Consider the following 12601-nt stretch of genomic DNA (forward strand, 5'->3'; position numbering starts at 1 on the left):
GATACTTGCCTTTCTCTGACTGACTTATTTTGCATAATATTTTCCAGGTCCCTCCACGTTGACTCAAAGAATAAGAGATCCTTCTTTTTTACAGCTGCACTAGAGGCCCGATGCACAAAATTTGTGCAAGAGTAGGCCTTCCTTCCCCCGGTTGCTGGCACTGGCTTCCCTCCGACACCCGGGACCCAGGCTTTCCTCGCAGCCCTGGCTTTGTCTGGAAGGTTATCCGGAAGGATGTCCAGTCTAATTAGCATATTATGCTTTTATTATTATAGACTAGAGGGCCCGGTGCACTAATTCGTGCACCAGCGGGGCCCCTCAGCCTGGCCTGTGGGATTGGGCTGAAATTGGCTCTCTGACATCCCCTGAGGGGTCCCAGATTGAGAGAGGGTGCAGGCCAGGCCAAGGGACCCCATCAGTGCACGATCGGGGCTGGGGAGGGATGTGGGAGGTTGGCCAGCCAGGAAGGGACTGTGGGAGGGCTCCAGGGTGTGTCCATCCCATCTCACTCAGTCCCAATCAGCTGGACCCAGCAGCAAGGTAACCTACCAGTTGGAGCGTCTGCCCCCTGGTGGTCAGTGCACATCATAGCGAGCGGTTGAGTGGCCTCAGCATATCATTAGCATATTACACTTTGATTGGTTAAATGGCCGATCAGTTGACCAGACACTTAGCATATTAGGCTTTTATTATATAGGACTAGAAGCCCGGTGCACAAAAATTTGTGCACTCAGGGGGAGGGGGGTCCCTCAGCCCAGCCTGTGCCCTCTCGCAGTCTGGCACCCCTTGGGGGATGACCACCTGCTGGCTTAGGCCCGCTCCCCGGGGGATTGGGCCTAAGCTGGCAATCAGATATCCCTCTGGCAGCCCGGCAGCCCTTAGGGGATGTCCACTTGCCAGCGGGGAGCAGGCCTAAGCTGCAGTCGGACATCCTTAGCGCTGCTGAGGAGGCAGGAGAGGCTCCCACCACCACTGCTGTACTGGCAGCCATCAGCCTGGCTTGTGGCTGAGCAGAGCTCCCCCATGTGGGAGCGCACTGACCACCAGAGGGCAGCTACTGCATTGAGCGTCTGCTCCCTGGTGGTCATTGTGTGTCATAGTGACCAGTCATTCCCAGTCTTTCTGCTGTTAGGGTCAGTTTGCATATTACCCTTTTACTATATAGGATAGAGGCCTGGTGCACGGGTGGGGGCCAGCTGGTTTGCCCTGAAGGGTGTCCCGGATCAGGGTGGGGGTCCCGCTTGGGTGCCTGGCCAGCCTGGGTGAGGGGCTGATGGCTGTTTGCAGCTGGTCACACCCCCTTCAGGGTGGGGGTCCCCACTGGGGTGCCTGGCCAGTCTGGGTGAGGGGCTGAGGGCCGTTTTCAGGCTGGCCGGCCACTGAAGCTCCCAGCCTCTCCTTTTTTCCTTTTTCTTTTTTTATTCTGGGATTTATTTACCTTCTATAATTGAAACTTTGTTGTCGTCACTGGAGCTGAGAGCCAGCTCCTACTGGCTCCAGCTTTGAGGCCTCGGCCTGCTGAAAGCAGGTATCTGGGGTTTGTTTAGCTTCTATAATTGAAACTTTGTTGCTTTCGGAGCTCAGAGCCGGGCCGCGGCAGGTGGGGAACCTCGGCTTCCTCCATCACTGGAGCAAGCAAGCCTCCTGCTCGCTTCAGCTGCGTAGCTTCCAGCCGCCATCTTGGTTGGGTTAATTTGCATATCACCCTGATTAGCCCATGGGAGGCGTAGCAAAGGTACGGTCAATTACCATTTTTGTCTATTATTAGATAGGATAGTACTCCATTGTGTAAATGTACCACATCTTTTTTATTTACTCATTTGCTGATGGGCACTTGGGCTGTTTCTAAACCTTAGCTAATGTAAATTGTGCTACTATGTACATGGGGGTGCATGTATTCTTTCTGATTGGTGTTTTGGGATTCTTAGGATATATTCCTAGAAGTGGGCTCACAGTGTCAAATGGCAGATCCATTTTTAATTGTTTGAGGAAACTCCATACTGTTTTCCACAGTGGCTGCACCAATCTGCATTCCCACCAGCAGTGTACCAGGGTTCCGTTTTTTCCCCTTCCTCATCAGCACTATCTCTTAACAGTGGGAAACAAACAAAAATCCATTGATAACAAGCAAATATCAGACATTATTTTACCTGTTATAGAAAAGTATATTCTCTTGGAAGTGATGTCAAGGGATGCCTGTCAGTGGCTGTCAAACATTTTATGGACAGTAATCATGAAACTTAAATTTTCATAGCAGCAAAATTATTATGTCAAGACCAACCAAAAAATAGGGCTATAATTCCTCTAGTCTGTATCATTAGAAATCTTTTGCAAGACATATGCTTATAAGATGATTAGAATTTTTACCATGACACAAAATTGATGATTCATAAATTATACATTTGTCTACATTGTTACAAAATTGTGCTACACTTTTTATGTGCTTAATGTATTCTCAGTGTCCATAACCTATGATTCAGTTTTAAAAGCATCTAAAGTTAAAAAAAAAAAAAATCCAAGCATACCCAGTCTTCCTAGAGAGTTCATATGCATCCACTTATATCTGTAATTAAAGAGGTGATAGCAAATGGAAACAAACAATAAAAGAAAGTTACAGTTTTTATTGCTTTCAGGCCCCAACTATGTACCCAGGTAAGGGCTTTGCATAGCAGCAAGAATTGAATTCAATGGGCCTATGAACTGTGAAATTTAGGATTGGAAATGAATTTAGAAAGATATTTGCTTTCAAGTGAATAAGATCCCTTTACTGTCCTGAACTGATAGTTTTTTTTTTCTGGCTGGCATGTTCACCCAGTTTTCCCCCTAAGGACATACTTCCTGTTCCCTCATGCTGAAAAAGGAGAGTGAAGGGCCAATTCTTAATCTATTTAACATTCCTGTTTGTTTTGAGAATCTGCTGAAAACATATACATCATGAAAGATATAATTGTTTATGAGTAATATCAGGGTTTATATCTACAGATCTAAAGTTTCAACCTCAAGTAAATCACATTTGTTTTTGGACCATGACAGATGCTGCATCATTATTGTATTATTTAGGAGGCAGAAACGGATCTAAAAGGAATTATTTAAAACAAAAGCACAAAAATCTTAACTTTTATGATATATTAGTGGCCTGGTGCATGAATTCATGAACATTGAAAGGAAATGAATTAGAAGAAATATATATATATATATATATATATATATATATATATATATATATACACACACATACACACACACATGCGCATGCACGCACACACACACATATATGCACACACATATATATGTATATATATATTTTCTTTTTTTAAAAATTAAATATTTATTGTTCAGATTATTACATTTGTTACTCTTTTTCCCCCCCATAACTCCTCTCCACCCAGTTCCCACCTCACCCTCTGCCCTCACTCCCCACCCACTGTCCTTATCCATAGGTGTACGATTTTTGTCCAGTCTCTTCCCGCATCCCCCTCACCCCTTTCCCCCCCAAGAATAGTCAGTCCATTCCCTTTCTATGTCCCTGATTCTATTATAATCACCAGTTCATTCTGTTCATCAGATTATTTATTCACTTGATTTTTAGATTCACTTGTTGATAGATGTGTATTTGTTGTTCATAATTTGTATCTTTACCTTTTTCTTCTTCTTCCTCTTCTTAAAGGATACCTTTCAGCATTTCCTATAATACTGGTTTGGTGGTGATGAACTCCTTTAGCTTTTTCTTATCTGTGAAGCTCTTTATCTGACCTTCAATTCTGAACGATAGCTTTGCTGGATAAAGTAATCTTGGTTGTAGGTTCTTGCTATTCATCACTTTGAATATTTCTTGCCACTCCCTTCTGGCCTGCAAAGTTTCTGTTGAGAAATCAGCTGACAGTTGTATGGGTACTCCCTTGTAGGTAACTGACTATTTTTCTCTTGCTGCTTTTAAGATTCTCTCTTTGTCTTTTGCTCTTGGCATTTTAATGATGATGTGTCTTGGTGTGGTCCTCTTTGGATTCCTTTTTTTTGGGGTTCTCTGCGCTTCCTGGACTTGTAAGTCTATTTCTTTCAGCAGGTAGGGGAATTTTTCTGTCATTATTTCTTCAAATAGGTTTTCAATATCTTGCTCTCTCTCTTCTTCTGACACCCCCATAATTCAGATGTTGGTACGTTTGAAGCTGTCCCAGAGGCTCCTTACACTATCTTCGTATTTTTGGATTCTTTTTTCATTTTGCTTTTCCAGTTGGGTGTTTTTTGCTTCTTCGTATTTCAAATCTTTGACTTGATTCTTGCGATCCTCTGGTCTGCTGTTGGGAGTCTGTATAATATTCTTTATTTCAGTCAGTGTATGCTTAATTTCTAGTAGGTCCTTTATCACAACATCGAAGGTCTCACTAGATTTCTTGAGGGTCTCATTGAGTTTATCGGAGGTTTCTAGAAAGTTCTTGAAAAACCTTAAAAGTGTGGTTTTGAACTCTATATCCAGTAGTTTGCTTTCCTCCATTTCTGTCATTTGTGTCCTGTTTCTTTGTCTCGGCATTTTTTATGCTTCGCTGTGTCGATAGAGTGTCTTTCTGTGCTAAGTGTCCTATAGGGCCCAGTGGCTCAGCCTCCCCAATTACCTGAGGTAGACACTCTTGGTGGGCTTTGTGCACAGTCTTGTTGTAGTTAAGCCTTGATTGTTGTAGGTATCACTGGGAGGAATTGACCTCCAGGCCAATTGTCTGTGAGAATCAGCTGTGTCTACGGTGGGAGAACTTCTGTGCTGAAGACACCCTTATGGGGCAAGGCTTGCTTCAGTGGGGCTTTGGTGCTCACTGAGTCTGCCCCCTGAGTGTGTCCCTTATGGATCTGAGTTGTAATTGGATGGTCCCACTCTGACCACTGGGTACACTGGCTCTTGGATCTAAGGAGGTGCTAATCTAGCCTCTGCCTGAGGCTACCCAGCAGAAGCCAGCTGTAAAGCAATGCAAGTTGCCCTGGGGCCTTGAGGCAGCTGCAGTTTAAGTTATTTTCAGATTACAATGGGCCGGGCCTTTCCTATGCAAAAGCCTCCATGCACGGCTTGGGCTGGGCAGGGTCCCAGGGGATCTACAGGGTGGGCGGAGCAAGCAGTATGGCTGCTTTCAGTCCTGCCCACAGAGGCCCTGGCAATTGCTGCGAGTGCCTCCAAGAGAAAGCTGCCCTCGAGTTCCGACCGATGCCAGACAGTCCCGTTTCTCCCGTATGAGTCTGGGTCCCCAGAGACTCGCCCGGAACTGGAGCTCAGAGCCTGAGACTCCCTCCCGATTGAAAAAGACAGTCATGTCCTCAGCCGCCAGCCCTCTCTGCATGTACCTCTGCACCTTTGAATTTTACTTCCGTACCGCACCTCCTCTGAGTCTCGGTATGCTTTTCTCTTTCCTTCTAGTTGTAGAATTTCCACTCAGCCAGCCTTCCTGTGGTTCTGGATGATGTCCGTTCCATCTTTTAGTTGTATTTTTGAAGTGGTTGTGCGAGGCAGCAATCTCCCGTGTTTACCTATGCCGCCATCTTGGTTTCTCTCTCTATATATTTTCACATAAGGAAGCATTTATTTGAGGTTTAACATGAAGTCATACAAATAAAATTTGTATAAATACAAATCCACATTGAATCATAACACAGATAGCAAACGACAAAGTAAAAACTATGAAAACTAATTGGTGACTGTATACAGTTGAACACAGTTGTGTCTTGTACACTAGAAAGTTTTTACAAAATAATCATGTTAGAGCAAGAGAAGACCAATCAATCTTCTATGTTGTCCTGCCAGAAGGGTTACTTTAGCAATCCCCTTCTGTTTTCTCCAATGTCCTCCTTTAGTGTGGCTGATAATTATTTTGGTGATTGCCTCACCCTTGAAATGCCTTGCCATAAGTGCTCTGTTGGCCACTGTAGTCTGCATATCCCTGTCCATATCCATAGGTCCCATAGTTATACCCCCTATAATGATAGCCACTATAGTTTTGATCACCACCATAGGCACTATTATAATATCCTTGATCATAATAGTTATTAAATCCTTGGTTCCAATTTTGGCCCTGACCTCGGCCTCGAACCCTAGTACCACCTCTTCCACCAGCTGCAGCACCTCATCCTCCCTTTTGTTATTGCTGTTGCTGCCTATATACCTCTTTGGGTTGGTCAACTTTGATTTCACACTTCCCAGAACCAATTTGATGATATCTGCTTTCTAACAATTTCTTTACTGGCTCCTCATCTGTATATGTGATAAAACAAAAACCTCTTCTCTCATTTGTTTTTGTATCCATGGGAAGTTCAATATTTTCAATCTCTCCAAAGGCTCTAAAATATTCTTTAATTTGTTCTTCAGAAGTATCTGGGCTCAGTCCACCCACAAAAACCTTTTTGGGGGGTTCCTTCCCTTTTAAAGCATTTGCCCTTTTGGGGTCTATCAGTTTGCCATCCAGTTTGTGTTTCTTCAGTTCCAAAACCGTATCAACACTAGCAGCATCTTTTTTTTTTTAAAATGTATTTTATTGATTTTTTACAGAGAGGAAGGGAGAGGGATAGAGAGTTAGAAACATCGATGAGGGAGAAACATCGATCAGCTGCCTCCTGCACATCTCCCACTGGGGATGTGCCCACAACCAACGTACATGCCCTTGACCAGAATCGAACCCGGGACCCTTGAGTCCGCAGGCCGATGCTCTATCCACTGAGCCAAACTGGTTAGGGCACTAGCAGCATCTTTGAAAAGCACAAATCCAAATCCTCTTGATCGTCCAGTTACTGGATCTATTTTAATTGTGCAGTCTACAACTTCCCCAAAATTGAGACAAATATTCAGTCAGATCTTTCTTGGTGTTTCCCAGATCAAGCCTCCAATAAACATTTTACCATCATCCTGCTGATTCTTGCTCGTGTTGTTCTTGGATCCCTCTGCGAACTCCTCTGTGTTGCTGTACTCATTCATGTCCTCCATGGCAGCGGCCTTGTCAGCCTGTGGGTGCTGGCATGCAGTTTGGGTCACGGCAGTAGTGGCAGAGCATTGTATGGAGCTGGATTTAAAATGGCAGTGGAAGAGCTAGAAGAAATATTTTAATATTGCTATTCTCCCTTTCTCTATTATAGAAGTGTCAATCAAATTCACAATCGACAATGACAGATCGAACACCCGTGTGAGATTGGCGCCAGCGAGAGCTTTACTAGTATATGTATTGCACCTGTGCGAATCAACTTAGTTTTTATAGATATAGAATAAACTTAATTAGACCTGCTTTTTGATTTAGCTAAACTTTTTCCAGCCCAGTGAAGCACCCCAACTTCTCTTTCAGGTAATTGTCAGCAACACAGCAGTAAATATCAACACAAAGCAGATTATTATTGTAGATCATGCAGGGAGAACAAAGGGTAAAATATTTAACTGCAGCAGTGTTTGACTATATTCTGCACAGTGAGAAAACCTGAAGTCAGTTTCAAGGTCCACCATTTGTTTCTTCTTTTCAGTCGGGTCAAGTTTTTAAGCTTTCTAAATCTGTTTTCCGGCTAATGAAAAGAAAATAGGGTTCCACCGAGTCTCCTATCTACCTACTCTAGGACTTCTGTGAGGATCAAATGAGATGAGGCATGGGAAAACGCTTCACAGACATTTGGTTACAGTGTAAAATGATTCCACCTGGCTATAAAGCAAGTCCTGTTCCTGGGCTGAAGAAACTCCAAGGAGGCTAGTCGCTAGGGAGAGGACAGGTGTTGCTATGTGATGTCATTACCCGGTGGCCTACAGCCACCGTTTCAGGGCTGGGCTGGGCTGGGCTGTGGGCTGCATTTTGTGCCATGGGGTCTCAGCAGTGTCAGCTGTGATTTGGTAGGCTGTCACTCTGGGGTGGTGGCTGGGCCTTTGTCCCACTTGGGGGAAGCCAAGTGTTGCTTTGTGAGTGCCAGGTTTGCGGTGCTGTTTCTCTGTAAATGGCCAGTGTGCATCACAGCAACTTCTGCATTGAGCATCTGCCCCCTGGTGGTCATTGTGAATCATAGCAACTGGTTGGATGGACACTTAGCATATTAGCCTTTTATATATATAGATATGAAGGTAATTTCATTGTATATAAAATTTCACTACATATAAAATCTTATGTATATAATTTCAATGCACTGTAGGTTTCAGTGAAGTCAAAGAATTGTAGCTGGAGGGTCGTTGGGCAGGTGTGGTGGAAGTACAGATTATGGTGGACATAGTGGGTATTTGACATAGATGTTTTGAAGGTGATAATGAAAGGTCTAGGGTTTATTCGTGGAATGATTGGATGAAGAGAAGTGAAGGATACTAATGTTTTAGGTGAGAAATTCAAGAAACTGAGGTCAGGGTAGCTACTTATCCACATAGATGTTGAAGCAACTGAGAGTGATAACAGGTGTAGTGGTTGAGAGTTGGAGGAATGACAAGATGGCAACTTCAGGTGAGGTAGTGGGCATACAACCAAGTAGTACAGGCCTCAGAGAGCTGTGTTTTTTGTTTGTTTGATTTGATGGAGGGGAGAAAAAGAGAAATAGTTTGAAAATGGCAATGAGGAGCAAAAAGAACAACTACTAAATTTCTTATGGCCAAATGATGTTGGTTATGAAAGTAAGATATTTCTACTGAAGAGTGATGTTTTTATGGAATGGTCAGATTTCAGTTAACAAAGCATCAGCTAACATTTATGTAGTAGTTAAGATCTGTTAAGCATTATTCTAAAAGTTTTATAAGAAGATTAAAGACATGCTCAGTGAGGGTTTAGAATGGAGGGAATTTGCAGACCTCATGTTAGGACTCTCAAATGGCTGGGTGAAAATGTTTGAAAGGGTGGGAAGGGTGATTAGATCATAGTGGGGGTTGTATGCCACCATTTGGGCATGAAAGCCCTTATGACCAGTACTTGCTACTCAAAGTGAAATTCATAGCACTGCAGAGTCCACATTACCTATGAGATGATTAGAAATGCAGAATTTCATGTCCTGTCCAGACTGACTGAATCAGAAGCTGCATTCTAACATGTAACCCCACATGATGGATATGCACATTAAAATTTGAGAGGAGCTGCTTTAGAGGACTACTGGGGCCTTTCAATTAAGATGCATAACCTAATAAGAATAGGAAGATAGAAGATGAGAGTTAGAGGGAATATACATATTCCGATTTAAGAAACTTATAAGTAACTCTTTGTGTACATGATGTTAATAAGTGCAGGGAATGTAACAAAGGCATAATTGAAACACTGCAGTGAACTGGTTTGAATGTAGGCTGCTATTCTAATGAAACTGCTGACTCACAGGTAATTGGCATTATATGGACATCTTCTTCCCAACCACAGCAATTGCTTATTTTGTGGTTTGAGTGAATGAATGTGTTTGGCTTGAGTAGAAATATCCAAGATAAGAAAACTGCCAAGAAGCTGTGATAATAATGAAAGGCTTGAAAATATTATGATAAACATTATGTTGTCTCTCTTCTCTACTTATGATTTAGATTTATTTTATAAAGAGCCTCTCTTACTGCAGAAAACAGAATAAGGATTTGCCTTAGGTTAACTTTTGTTTTTAGGGTATCTAATATTTGGCTATTATGGATACTGACTGGGTATTTGCTTAGAAAAGTAAATAAAAGGAAATGTTTGAAAGTTTTTTCTATGTCAAAAGCACACCTCAAAAGTTTTATATGTAATCTGATAGCATAGCTGATAAAAATGAAATAATTCTGGCTTCATTGCAAGGAGATAACTAATGAGATACTATGGTGAAAGTTTTAAGATGAAGAGGGCAGATAAGCCCACTATTATATTAGAAAATTCTTTTAGCTCTTAGGATAATGCCAAATGGATTTTTAATTACTTGGACAATTACTAAAACTCATATAATCTTTGATTACTTTGGATTATCAATGATTCAGGTTTTTCTAAGGGCAAGACAATTCAAGATTTGGAAAGTGGCATATTTAATCAGAGGCGAATCCATTTTATGTAGGACTGAGTGAGAATGTAGAGGAATGGAAAATTTTCAGGTACTAACCAACACTAGGTACAAGTGACTCAATGCCACAAGTATACTGCATTTCAAGAAAGAAACATTTGTCAAAATAAAAACCCTAGTGATTATGAGACAAAAATAGTGAGGAAGTGCTAAAGTTTTTGAGACAGTGTGATAGACTTACATCAATAATTCCAATCAGTGGCTCCCCTGTTTCACGATGTTTGTCCTGTATCTCTTTGGTCCCTCCTACTCCAAATCTGTGCTTTGCTAAATGCACTGCTTTGGTCAGTGGAATGCTGCACACACAGCATACATAATGTTGCATAATTGGGTTTGCTCTTTCTTGCTTTCCTGCCTTCACTATCAGAAAATGTGTGGGATGGCCTGATGGATCATGAGACACATGGAATAGAGTTGAGTCAGGCCAGTTGTCCCAGCTGAAGCTCTAGACAGGTGAGAAAGTCCAGCCAAGTTCAGTAAAGCTGCCTTGTCAACCCAAAGCTGACCAGTTACCATAGCTACACTCTGCCAAGCACAGCTCAGCTGAGCAGAATACTTAGCCAATTAAAAGAGTCATGAACAAAAATAAATATTTGCTTTTGTATACTCCTGAGGTTTTCTGGTTGTTTGTTATGCAGTATTATTGTGGCAATAGAGAACTAATATACAAAGAAAGGAGATGCATGCTATGGTTTCTTTGCAAGTTATTACACTTTTCCTTTTATTTTTTTAGTTTCTATTCATAAATGATATATGCAAGCACATGGATTCAGGCTGAGTAAAATTTCATTAGAGTATTTTCAAGTGTGTGAAAAATAAAGAATAATAGCATGATAAAAGTAGGAGAGTGGCTTCAATGTGTCCATAAAAGAGATGCCTATTTTCAGTAATACCTTAGCCTTTAACATTTGCTTATGTTTGTGTTGATATGCACTTCCTGTATGGGGGACTCTCACAATAGTGTTATTCCTACTATACAAGAATGAGTCCAGTTTATAATGAGTCCAATATGTCCAGTTTGTAATGAGATCATTTGATACTTAATGCTATAAAATTTTGCCTTAATGTTGATACAATGAAAATAATAATAGTTAATACAAAATAGTATTTATTGTATGCCAGGTACTATTTTAAGATTTTTTTTACATCTATCAAGTCATATCATCCTCCTAGGAATCCAATTTAGTAGCTATGGTGATTTTCACCATTGATAGAGGAGGAAACTGAGGCACAGAGAGGTTGAGTGTCTTGCTGAAGTTCACACAGGATAATAATTGGTAGAGCTGGAATTTGGATCCTGGTAGTTTGGCCATGTTGTATATTCAGATTTGTATTAGGCAAGGATATCTTTTAATTTACTAAGAGGCACACCCAAGAGCTCAAGTGGAGAAAGTGTAAAATCTACCATATATGTTCAACATCAGACAAGTTTTTTTTTCTAAGTACTTTAACATAGAAAATTAGAGCATTTTACACTGATCACGTTTCTTCAGGGTAATAATTTTTCTGTTTGTTTTATTGTAGTCATATGTGCTAATTTGTATAGTACAATTGTAATGTGTGACATAGCAGTTGGGTAAAAATAATAGGCAGAGATACAAAAGGAATATTTAAAAGGCATAAAGATGTTAGGATTAAAACTTAAACCTATGATAAGACTGTTAAGAACTTGATTCTTTAACCCAGAAGAAATCTGGATTTCACCTTCAGAGAGAGTCTAGTTCAACATGTCCAGAAGACAGGTAAAGACATTTCCATGTGCACAAAGAAATCTGCATTTCTTGGTGTAATTACTTGGTGTAATGTTTATGCCTGCAGTCCCTAGAGAGGCAGTGACCAATAGAACTCTATGGTTATGGAAATGTTCCCATATCTGTGCTGTCCACATTTGCCATATGTCCAGTTAAGGAACTGAGGTTTTGATTTTACTTAATTTTAATTAATTTGAATTTCAATTAAAATAGCCAATGTGGCTAGTGGCTTTTTAAAATTGAAATATAATTGACATACAATATCCAATTAGTTTTAGGTGTACATATAGTGATTTTATATTTATATACATTACAACATGATTACCACAATAAGTCTAATTAGCATCTGTCACCATACAAAGTTATTACAATCTTATTGACTATATTTCCTATGCTGTACATTATACCCCCATAACTTTTTAATGTTATAACTGGAAATTTGTACCTCTGAATCCTTTTCACCTATTTTGCCAGCCCCCAACCACCACCAACCCCCCTCTGGTAACTACCAGGTTGTTTCTTGTATTTATGAATCTGGTTTCTGTTTTGTTTGTTTATTGTTCTGTTTTTTAGATTCCACATATAAATGAAATCATACAGTATTAGTCTTAGTTGGACTTATTTCACTTAGCATAATACCTTCAAGTTCATCCATTCATGTTGTTGAAATGGCAAGAATTCATTCTTTTTTATGACTGAGTAATATTCCATTGTGTGGAATATTTTTTGACTGTAATATTCCACATATCTATCAATGAGCACTTAGGTTGCTTCCATATCTTGGCTGTTGTAAGTAGTGCTTTGATGAGCATAGGGGAGCATACATCCTTTTGAATTAATGTTTTTGTTTTCTTTGGATAAATACCCCAAAG

At 40.8% G+C, this 12601-nt stretch overlaps 1 pseudogene; it reads right to left on the reverse strand.

The window, feature by feature from the left end:
- Positions 1-5828: 5828 nt before the first annotated feature.
- LOC139021119 (heterogeneous nuclear ribonucleoprotein D-like pseudogene) lies at positions 5829-7808 on the reverse strand (annotated as a pseudogene).
- Positions 7809-12601: the final 4793 nt, after the last annotated feature.

Source organism: Myotis yumanensis, unplaced genomic scaffold (genome assembly GCF_028538775.1).
Source record: "Myotis yumanensis isolate MYYU_CA2020_CCGP unplaced genomic scaffold, mMyoYum1.0.hap1 SCAF_12, whole genome shotgun sequence".
Classification (NCBI taxonomy): Eukaryota; Metazoa; Chordata; class Mammalia; order Chiroptera; family Vespertilionidae; genus Myotis; species Myotis yumanensis.